The following is a 12,755-nucleotide window of genomic DNA, read 5'->3' as shown; positions in this document are numbered from 1 at the left end:
ATTATCCCTCCTTGAATCACTCTACCAATTTCTCCTCAACTCCCCCCAACAACTCCATTCAAATTCCATTCAAACTCTCCTTAGCTGTGTTTTAGTCCAACTCCACTACCCACACAACTCTAGCAGCAAAATAAATACTCCATTGCACAATCCAGAACTTGAACCTCAGACTTCACAATTACACAACATGCCACCTTGCCACTAGACCACAAGCTTTTTTTGTGTTATAAAACCAACACAAATATTTATAAGGCCTATATGCCTGAGTCCAGATTCATTTAAGAGCAAAACTGAAAATTCTGCAAAAGCCAAGACTTGAACCCAGGCTTCTCAAACACCCCCATACACACCTAAATCACTTAACCATTGAAGCAAACAAGAAATATGTGTCAAAACAAGCAAAAATCAAAGACTTAGATTTTTGGGGCGTTACAACTCTACCCCTTTAACAAAATTTCAGCCTCAAAATTTACCTGATCAAAATAGATGAGGGTATTGTTGACGCATCGCCTCATCAGGTTCTCACGTGGCTTCTTTTGAACTGTGATTCACCAAAGCACTTTGACTAGTGGGATAGATTTCTTCCTCAGTACTTTAACCTCAGGGTCCAATTTCTGCACTGGCTCCTCCTCGAAGGTTAGGTCTGGCCTAACCACGATCTCCTCGACTGGTACTATGTGTGTGGATGAGAGTGATAATGCCTCAGCATGGAGATGTGGAATGCATCATGAATCCGGTCAAATTCTGAAGGCAACTAAAGTTGATATGCGACCGGTCCCAAACGCTTCAGTATACGGTAAGGCCCAATGAACCTAGGGCTAAGCTTACCCTTCTGTCCAAACCTCAGTATCTTTTTTCATGGGGAGACCTTGAGAAATACAAAGTCCCCCACAGAAAACTCAATCTCCTTACGTTTTAAATCCGTATACGACTTCTGTCTGTCAGATGCTTCCTTCAATCGGTCTCGAATCAGTTTTACCTTCTCTTCGGTATCAGAAACTAACTTTGGCCCCAGAACTCGCCGCTCGCCTAGCTCAGTCCAACAGGTAGGAGTACGACACCTATGACCATATAACGCCTCGTATGGTTCCATTTTAATACTGGGCTGATAGCTATTATTATACGCGAACTCTGCTAGTGGCAAATAGTCTTCCCAACTACCTCGAAAATCTATTACACAACACCTCAACATATCCTCTAGTACTTGAATCACTCTTTCCGATTGACCATCTGTCTGGGGATAAAACGCAGTATTAAAGTTCAGTCTTAAACCCAAAGCCTCGTGTAATTTCTTCTAGAATTAAGACGTGAGCTGAGGATCTCTATCTGATATGATGGAAATCGGTACCCCATGCAGTCTTACAATCTCAGCCACATACAGTTTAGCTAACTTCTGCAAAGAGTAATCAGTATGGACTGGTATGAAATAGGCAGATTTAGTCAATCGATCTACAATAACCCATATGAATCCTTCTTGGTAGGCATTAAGGGCAGCCCACTCACAAAATCCATAGCTACTCTCTCCCACTTCCAAAGTGGAATTTTAACTGGCTGCAGTAACCCTGAAGGTAACTGATGTTCAGCTTTCACTTGCTGGCAAGTTAAACACTTACTTACAAAATCAGTAACTTCACGCTCAAGACCATGCCACCAATATATCTCACGAAGGTCACGGTACATTTTATTCTCGTTGGGATGCATAGCAAAAGGACTAGTATGCGCCTTTCGCAGTATAGACTGCCTCAAATCATTATCCTTTGGTACACAGACTCTCCCACGGAAGCACAGTACTCCTTCACTATTCAACCCAAAATTCAAGGTTTCCCCATTCTCAACCTGTCAAAAATTAGGAACCAGTGACTCATCCAACAACTGTTTACCCTTAATCTGTTCAGTCTATGTCGGTCTAACTTGCACCTTAGCCAACAAGCTACCATCATCAAATAAGTTGAGACGAGCAAACATCGCTCTCAAATTAGATACAGCCCTACGGCTCAGTGCATCAACTACCACGTTAGCCTTACCAGGGTGATACTCAATTGAGCAATCATAATCTTTAAGCAGCTCTAACCATCTTCGTTGCCTAAGATTCAGCTCCTTTTGAGTGAGGAGGTACTCAAGACTCTTGTTATTTGTGTAGATAGTACACTTCTAACCATATAAATAGTGCCTTTAAATTTTCAATGAGAATACCACCGCGGCTAACTCCAAGTCATGAGTAAGGTAATTTGCCTCGTGAGGCTTAAGCTGACGAGATGCGTAAGCAACCACATTACCCTCCTATATTATTACACAACCCAAACCAACGTGTGATGCATCACTGTAAATTATGAATTCCTTCCCAGACTCTGGCTGTATCAGTACAGGGGCCTCGGTCAGAACTTTCTCCAATTTTTCAAAATTTTCTTACTGTTTATCAGTCCAATTAAATGGTACCCCTTTACGCAACAACTTAGTTAGAGGTGCAGCAATCAAAGAAAACCCTTCAATAAAATGTCTGTAATACCCTGCCAGACCCAGAAAACTTCGAATCTCAGATACAGTCTTAGGTGGTTTCTAATATAGTATGGCTTTAATTTTCGAGGATCAACCCTAATTCCCTCGGCAGATACCATGTGACCCAGAAATGTCACTTATCGCAGCCATAACTCACACTTGCTGAACTTAGTGTACAATTGTTTCTCCCTTAAAATCTTTAAACAATTTGAAGATGTGCGTCATGCTCATCCTCGGTTCTCGAATACACCAAGATATCGTCTATAAATACCACTACGAACCGTTCAAAGTAGGGCTAGAATACTCAGTTTATCAAGTCCATGAATGCTGCTGGTGTATTCATCAGCCCAAACGGCATCACTAGGAACTCGTAATGACCATAACGAGACCTAAATGCAGTCTTATACACATCAGTCTCCTTAACTTTCAACTGATGATACCCAGAACAAAAATCTATTTTGGAGAAAATAGAAGCTCCTTGCAACTTATCAAATAAATCATCTATCCTCGGTAAATGATGCTGATTTTTGATAGTCAGTTTATTCAATTGCAGATAGTCGATGCACATGCGTATGGTCCCATCATTCTTCTTTACGAACAACACCGGTGTTCCCCACGGAGACACGCTAGGTCGAATGAATCCTCGATCCAACAGTTCTTCGATTTGAGCTTTTAATTCCACCAGCTCCTTCGGTGCCATCCTATAAGGGGCGATGAACACTAGAGCTGTTCTTGGCAAGAACTCAATACCAAATTCAACTTCGTGGCTCGGAAGCAACCTAGAGAGCTCATCAAGAAATACATCGGAAAAATCCTTAACAGTTTTGATATCTCCAATAGAAGGACCCTTAGAATCAGATACACCAACATAGGCCAAAAATGCCTCACAACCCTTGCAAACCAGTTTTTCAGCCATTAATACAAAAATCACATTAGACAAAAAGTCTTTTTTCTCCCCAATCACAGCCACTTCTTCATCCTTAATAGTCTTTAACACCATACGCTTAGATGCACAATCCAAATTGCACGATGTTTAACCAACCAATCCATCCTCAAGGTTAGGTCGAATTCACTGAACGGTAGCTCCATCAAATCTGCTAGAAATATAACTCATTGAACCTCTAGGGGTACATCTCTGAACAACTTGTCTACCCTTACTAATTGTCTCAATGTATTTAACACAGTCATCTCATTACCAGTACTCTCACACATGATACCCAATATGCCAAAAACAGTGCATGCAATGTATGAATGCGTAGACCCTATATCAATCAGAGTAGTGTAAGGTACATTATGAATTAAGAACATACCGGTTATAACATCTAGAGCGTCACCATCCTCTCGTCCCCAATATTCTTCTAGCACTCACCCAGATGATGTCTCCCACAATCAGCACAAAGCTATGGTCTTGCAACAGAAACCCTAGCTCGGACAGGCCCATCAAACCTGGCCTTCTTCTTAGACCTTCCAAAAGAACTAGAGAGCTCTAAATCCCTCTTATATCTGCCCCTATCCTTTTCACTGTTTTGGCACTCAGAGCGCTTCACATCCTCAGTGATTTTTACCTTTTCTACCAGGGTAACAAAATCTGGCTCTCTCTGCGGAGCTCTCAAGACTCGAAACTCATCCTAGAGGCCGTTCTCAAATCGCACACAGCGTTCATAATCAGTCACCACTATCCCACAAGTATAACGGCTCAGTCGCAAAACTCTGCCTCATATTCTTCCACAGTTTTATTCTCCTAGATCAAACTCAGAAATTCCTTTCTTCGGGCGTCCACATAACTTGCACCCACATACTTTCCTTAGAATGCCACCTTAAAGAAATCCCATTTTAACCGGTCGGCCTGAGTACCTTCTCTCACAGTAAGCCACTACTAATAGGCATCATCTCGTAGTAAAGACACCGCACCTTTTAGTTTTTACTCAGAAGTGCAGTCGAGGTTGTTCATTATTCTCTCTGTGGCTTTCAACCAGTATTCAGCCACATTAGGGGCTACTCCAAAAATACCCCTGAAATTTTCTTCTCCATTCGACCGGAGTCGTTCTGAAATCTACCCATGACCCACAGCACCCGTACTGGTCCCTACGACCCTTTCCGAAATGTGGAGCATAGCTTGGGATAGTGCATCATCCCTAGCCGCTCTATCGAATGATCCCGTCTCAGTCATCGGTGAAGCTGGTACTTCCTTAGCCCCAACAGTAGGCATGTGGCCTGATACCGAAGACCTAGCCCTAGTACTTCGTCGGCCTCTACCGTAGCCTCATGCACCCCTATCGTGAGTCATCTAGTGCTCATATCGATTAACGTATTATCTGTTTACGAAGTTTTATGCATTAGTTTGTAATTCCAGTAATTATTAACAGATATCTTATGAGAAGCAGTAATTAGAGTTTTGTTTTCGCAAATCAAAAGTCTCCCTACAATTTCCAGTCTATTCTAACTAAACAGTTTCAGTACAGTCCCATTGTCTATAGTAATTTCTCAGTGTATTTCAGTTCAAGTAGTCTACAGTATAAGGAAACTGACGAATTCGGTGCTGGAGACTCGGTGTGCCACAATTGTAAGCCTTCCAAAACACTTCAAAAATAGTTTTCCAGAAATTCTAAATATTTTCAAAACCCATTCCACAGCCGAGTTTTACAGCCTGGCTCTGATACCACTAAATGTAACACCCCAAACCTGGCCTAGACGGTATGGTCGAATCTGGCGTGTCACATTGAAGTGCCTTTCAAAAATTGAACTTGCTGGAAGAACATTCATTTCTAAGTTTTAAAAATCTGTTAATTATTATATAACAATCATCTAGCTAAAACTTTTGTCTTATTGCCTGCTTTTGTTATAACAAGCTAATCTAAAGTCGCGGAAGCTTTTAAAATCCTTTTTGTTAAAAAATCGTGTCTTTGAAAACATTAATTATTTTAAAAGATTCATCTTCTCCTAAACTAGCAATTTAAAGTGTGTAAGCAAAAGCCCAATTAAAAATTTAAACAACTTAAAGGCCTTTTTATATAAACAAAACCCAACATATAAAATAAATTTAAATGAAAGTAAGTGTAGTACAGCTGTAGTTGTGTGGCCACCTCCGAGTCCCTCGCAGCACCAAACCGCCTAAGGGTGAGGATTACCTGTACAGTTAAAAGGAAAATGTGAGTTTACAAAAACTCAGTGTGTAATCTCCTATCAATCAAACAGTATACAACTTGCAATAATTGTCTGGGCCTGAGCCCTATTTAGTATCAGTACAGTGTGGGCCTTAGCCTAATACACTAACAGTGTAATAATGCAATCTATCTCAATCCAGCCAACACACCACTCCGTACCACTAAACACACCATGTGAGGAAAAAATCGACCCACCCAGGCAATACACCAATATCTCAGCAAAGCTGCCAGTAATAGTATCGCAGCAAAGCTGGCAGTAATAGTATATGTGATAGAGCCACCAGTACAGTATACTTCTTCCAATACAGTATCCCAACCCCATGCAGTATGTCATGTCATAAATCATACGTGTATCCAGAATGTCATACATATCATAAAGTAAATCAGTCATACATAACATAAGGCCATAACAGTCATTTAATCTCCCAGGGGTATAACAGTCATTTTACCCTATTGGGGTATTTCGGTCATTTTACCCTACAGGGGTATTTTGGTTATTTTACCTTATGGGGTTATTTAGGTTATTTTACCCTATTAGAGTTGTAATACCCATTTTTGCCCGGGTTCCCTTAGCAAATAAACCCAATGTTATAAATAAAAATAAAACCAAATTTCAAAATAGGCCATAGTCCAAATTACAATGGGCTCAAGTGGCCCAAACACAAAGTCCATTTACATAACCCTGGCCCGATTACAGAAGCCTAAAACCAAAATCAGAAGAAGGGAACCCTAGAAGCTCCCAGCGTTGCTTCCCCACACGCGAGCCTCCAGCGCCGCAGCCACCAGAACCCTCCCTGGCACGTGCATTGCCCTCCACATCACCATACGTCCTCCGTACCCGTACTGTAATGCAACAAACACCAACAAACAAGCAGCAGAAACAAGGAAAAAGAGGGGATTTTGTATTTTTTTCATTTTCTTTTCTCTCGGCCTATAAAAGAAAAGACCAAAACTTTTGTACAGGAGAGAAAAAAACCCTTACACAGAAGAGAAGGATACTGTATCAACAAAACAAAAATCAATACAAAAGGTTTTCTTTTCCTCTTTCCCATTCTGTTTTTTCGATTCCCTTTCTTTCTTTCTTTTTTTTGTTTACCATTAAAAATATATATGAGCATATATATAAAATATAAGAAATAAAAGAAGAGGGGGAACGGTTTACCTTCGCCGGGGAAAACTGGGGTCCCCATTCATTCTGTTTTGAGTCAGAATCGGATGAGGATTCTAGGATTTGAAACGAAAAAGAAAAAGAAGGGTGTCTACCTTCCGGAGTGCATCGTCGAAGCCTTCATTCGCTCCGGTTAGAATCGGGGATAGATGGATAGAAGTTTTGGGTCTGAAACGGTGCATGGAGGGGATAAGTTTTTTTTAGGGTTGGTTTGCAATTTAAGTGGGTTAATTTTAGGCTTAATTTAGCCTTTATATGACGAGAGAAACGACGCCATTCAAAGCTTGTTGCTGTGGCCATGATACAACGTCGTTTAGGCTTTCAGATCCGCGCGGTGACCCGACCCGGAGAGGATCCGCGCATTTTGTTTCATTGGTTTATTTGCGTATTTAGTCCCTCTAAATCAGATTTATCTCAAATCAGTTTTTTCTTCAAGGTTTTTAAATCTTACCGCATATTTTATTCTACTTTCATTGCAATCCACAGGCAAACGGCACTGTTTTCATCGACCAAATTTGAATTCTCGGATTTATATGGTTATTTACTGTTTTGGTCCCTGAGTGTTGAATCGCTTGTCAATTTAGTTCGACTTTGTTGTTATTCCTTTAATTTCGGTTGTAATTTTAATTTTGTTCGTTGTGTACTTAATTTTAAATAAAATTAGATCTGATTTTGATGTAATATTTTAATATTAAATTTTGACAATATTTGTAAACTTATTATTAATACAATTTTAAAATATAATACTTTTATGGTTAATTATATTATTTAAATACATCATACATTAGTTTTTTTTTTCGTTTTATTTGTTATTATAGTTTTAAAGAATTTTAGTATATTAGTACTTAATTTATCACTTATTAATATACATATTATTGAAGATTTGATATAATTTATACATATATTTTGATGCTTTTTTTATTTTCATTTTTGTTTTAAAATTTACCTTTTTAATATGTTGTATATCAAATACTTATAGGATAATATATATTTTTATATATAATGCTATTACTCATGTACACATAAATTATCAAATGTTTTAAAAAACATATGTTAATATTATGATATTAGATATTTTTAAGATTATTGACTTCAAGTTTTTTTTAATATGTTTATATATGTATTTTAAATCGATTTTACTTACATGTAATTTGTTTTTTAAACTACTTATGTATATGACTACCTCATTTTTTACATCAATATATGTATTATTTTTTTATATGATTATGTTGAATATACTATGTATGTTAAATTAATAAACATATATTATTTGTTTCAAATTCATTTCAAAATACTATTATACAATGTTGTTATTATTTTATTTCAAGTCTATTTTGAGTTCATGCATAAATTTTTTAGAACTTTTGTACTTAGGATTCGTTAAGTGTAATTCCTCTTTTATCATTTGGGCTTATTTTATGAAGTTTGCTCATTAATTTCTGTGATGGTTAGTTGTTAAGAATGGCATTTGTATAATATGTTTAGAACTGCTATTGTTCTTCTTCTTTGTATTTACCTTTCACTTGCTTGTTAATTCTTAGTACATGTTTGGGTTGCTATTTATCTTTTATATTATATTGCTATTCAATCCTATCTCGTTTATAAAAAAATTGTATTTTATTAAAGCGCTACAATCATTCAATTTCACAATTTTTGAAAAACTTGGTGTTTATAAGTTCTCGAGATAATTGTGCCCTAACTTACTCGGCTTCAATTCTTCTCGATGAATTTGAATAGCCAAGTATTTATTTTGGTAAAACCATACAATTTTAAAATAAAGTTTTTGAGACTTCAAAATGTTGGATCCTAACTTACTGGATATGACATTTTGTTATCCCGGTTTTAAAATAAAGGCAATGTTTGATGTTTAAGAATTTCGAGAAATTGAACCCTAACTTACTGGATTCTGATTTCTCGATTAACTTAAATAATCAAATAACCTTCTTAAAACATATATTTTTTAAAAGGGACAAATCTAATTTCAAAGATCAAATTGATTTCATTCTAACTCATTGAGTGTGGCAATTTATTTCTACGAAATGAGTTTGTATTATCATTCAATTTGGTCTATTCGAATTTTCTCGTTAAAGGATTGTATTTTAAAATCTTTTCAAGGTTTTGACATTAAGACATTAAACAATCAATTCGGTACCAATTTTGGGCGTCACGAGGGTGCTAACCCCTCCTCGTAGAAAACCTTAGGACCCGTCCTAATGGGTGAAGATCGAGGAATCTGCTGGTTCGGGTACCTTGACTTTAGAGCCAAACCACATGTAGAAGACCTTAGGACCCATCCTAGGTAGAGCTACTCCAAATCCTTAGTGGTTACCCGACTAGGTACTTTTGTTTTCCTTGCTTGCTTCTATTTTGTACTAACCCCTCTTGTTGTGTTTTGATTACGGTTGCATTGCATTTGCACCCTAAGAAAGAGATATTGATTCAAGTTCGATTACTGACTTAGGAAGCTTGTTATGGAATATGGATTCCTTGATAAAGTGGAAAACAATAAGGCTACCTGAATATATTCTGAGAAACACAAGAAGGGTGATAAAAGAGTTTGTGACCTTTACTTCGTGGCCTGAGGGTTCGAGACGATTGTCCAACGGATTTCGACTTTTTCAACTCCCTTGAAGAAGCTGATGAGCTTTATGATGGGCAGATGATAGATCGCGACCAAGATCAAGAAAAGGAGCTAGCAGTGGCATCTATTGGGAATTGGCGAGATTATCTCAAACATACGAATGAAGAAAATGATCGATGTTGTCTCTTGGAATATAAGGGCGAAGCCATACATGCATCTGCTTTATGTAAAGGAATTTGCCTTCTAGAGAAGTTTTCTAAATGTAATTGAATCAGAATCAATGTCTCTTTAGGCATTCATTTCATGCATTTGCATTACATAACATTACATGCATTAAAGTCCATTGAAAGAGTCTAATTGAGTAAATTTATTTCAGCTAATCTGGAAAACCAACCAATCAAGCACCCTTACGGTACTCGTCGCAAAGCCAAAGAAATGGATCAAAGATTAGAGAAATTGGAGCAAATGCAAAAAGAAATGCAAGATTAGCTATAAAAACAAATGAAGGAGCAATTGGAAAAAATTCAACATGATATGACGGAAAAAATACGGGAATCTCAAAAAGACATGATGGCTAAGCTGACGCAACTATTAACTAATGGAGTAAATAAGAGGAAAGGTCCTATGGTTAATGATGAAGAAGAAGACAAGGATGGACCTCTATATCCCCCAGGCTTTACGCCTCCGCATGTGCAAACTCAAGCTGAGGTGCATCCATGCAAATCCTCTGTTTCAATTAGGCCTCAGTAGTTTCAAGCTGGTGTTTCAATGCCAATGAACTTTTAGGCTGGATTAGGTTCTAATCCTAGAGATAACCCAGTGAATCTTGTTATTCCTAATTTCGATGAAATGGCTGAAAAAGAGAAGGCAAACGTCGAACTGTCAAAACAATGGGAGGGTAGGTGTAAATGGTTGGAGGAAAAATTCAAAGCCCTGGAAAGCGCCGATAGTCACCATGGAATCGATGTTAAAGATCTGAGCTTGGTTCTAGACTTAGTACTCCCTCACAAGTTCAAGATGTCTGAATTTGAGAAATATAGTAGGACCAGTTGCCCTGAAGCCCATATCACTATGTTCTGTAGGAGAATGACTGGGTATATTAACAATGATCAGCTATTAATACATTATTTTTAGGATAGCCTCATTGGAGCAGCGTCGAAATGGTACAATCAGTTGAGCCGTACTGAGATTGGTTTATGGAGGGACCTAGCACAGGCATTCATGAAACAGTACAGCCATGTAATTAATATGACCCCCGATAGAATCACCTTGCAAAATTTGGAAAAAAAATCGAATGAAATGTTTAGACAGTATGCACAGAGGTGGAGAGAGGTTGTAGCCCAAGTCCAGCCGCCACTCCTAGAGAAAAAAAACTACGATGCTCTTTATCAACACTTTGAAGGCCCCGTTCATCACTCACATGTTGGGAAGTGCTTCGAAGAGTTTTTCAGATATAATCATGAATGGCGAAATGATTGAAAATGCCATCAAAATCGGAAGAGTAGATGGTGGAGAGAGTAACAAAAAATCAGTCGCAAGGAGAAAAAAAGATGAGATGAATAACATAAGTTACTCAAGGTCAGTAAGTCATCCAAGTAAAAGGGTCGCTAGTCAACAAGGTTCATTGAGACAAGAATCTGGAGAGAAACCAAGTACTGAGAAGCTCCAGTTCACACCAATTCCGATGTTGTATAAAGAGCTGTATCAACGTTTATTTGATGCGCGCATTGTTGCCTCTTTTTACTCAAAGCCCCTGCAACCTCTGTACCCCAAGTGGTATGATGCGAATGCACAGTGTGATTATCATGCGGGAATTGGGGTACATTCGATAGAAAATTGCGCTGTTTTTAAAAAGTTTGTTGAAAGGCTCATTAACATGAGTGTTGTCAAGTTTGATGACTCTAGTGCAGAAAATTCGTTACCCAATCATAATTGATAATGGAGTGAATGCAATGCATAAAGAAGAGTGAGAAATGTTCACATCGACGAAAAGTAACTGAAGGAGGGACCTTGTTTGATATCCGCCCTTATAAATTTGGGAGTGCTGTAAGCAATTAGACTTCGGAAGAAAGCCCTGTAGTTTTTAGAACTTTTTTAGAGTAATGTTCAGAACATTTTTGTTGTTTTTAGCCTAAAAATGATAGAAATTTCCTTTGTGAAATAGGCTCATGTCTGAACGTTATTATTTTAATGAAATACATCTTTACAATCATTACTGAGCCAATATTTTCATTCTTTACAAACAATTCCAGATTCTTTCATTTTTTTGGATTTTCTTATTATGCATTAATTCATAATCATATGGTACAAATAATTATTCATGAATTTATACATTCTTTGCATGTTCTTCGGTACTTATTATGGGTCCCCAGATATCAATTACGTGAATGACTCTGCTACGGACCCAGATTTTCCTTTTTAGCGGGGCATGTGCTTAGATGGATCTCATGACTTTGAAAATGACAAAGATTGTAGCTTATCTCCGGACTTGTTGAGGATGGTTGAACAAGAGGATAGACAGATCCTACCTCACAAGGAATCATCAGAAATTGTGAGCTTGGTGAAGATTAGAATTGACCTGACCGCAAAGATGAAGAGAGACCTCATTATGTTACCTCTAAAGTTCAAAGATATCTTTGCAGGATCATACCAGGATATGCCCGGGTTAAACTCTGATAATGAAATCTGCACAACAACACGATGACAAAAAAATTACAGTGTGAATGATACAATGAAAATTCTTTGCCGGAGCAATGCCTTTCTTGTTGACTCAGTATAGCATTGCCCATTTGAAGTCGAGTTTCCATCTCTTCAAGTTTTGTTGGATTTTATCCTGATTGAAAAGGAGGATCCAAAGTTTTCTATCGTAGTTTTGCCCCAGAAGGCTCTATGAAAGAAATCTGATACCAAAAGATCTTTCGCATACGAGGTGAAAGTGGAAGATCTTATGTGTAAGACTTTATTGAGAAGCAATGGTTCTAATCAAAAGAGATACCATGGACTTGCTTAATCCCATGAGTTTAGATCCTTTCAAAAAAAATCAAAATCAAAAAAATTAAAATAAAAAATGAGAGAAAAAGAAAGAAGAAAAAAAAGAAAAAAAAGAAAAAAATCTAGATGGAAAAAAATCTAAATGACAAAAAAGTAAAGGAGAGGCCAAAGTGAAAACCCGCAAAGGGCGCTTTGTGACCAAAGGTGGTTTTGAGTTGAAAATCCCGAAAAGAGTGACTCAAGTTTTAAGCAAAATGGGGCATGGCCGTCACCATCATCGAAGGTTTCTAATGGGAATTGCTTCATGTTTGAGATAATTAGTTACTTTGTCAAACGGGTAGAGACTGTATACGTC

The sequence above is a fragment of the Gossypium hirsutum genome, chromosome D06 (genome assembly GCF_007990345.1).
Source record: "Gossypium hirsutum isolate 1008001.06 chromosome D06, Gossypium_hirsutum_v2.1, whole genome shotgun sequence".
In the NCBI taxonomy this organism is placed as follows: domain Eukaryota; kingdom Viridiplantae; phylum Streptophyta; class Magnoliopsida; order Malvales; family Malvaceae; genus Gossypium; species Gossypium hirsutum.
The sequence above is the reverse complement of the archived record's forward strand: the minus strand, read 5'-3'. Positions refer to the sequence as shown.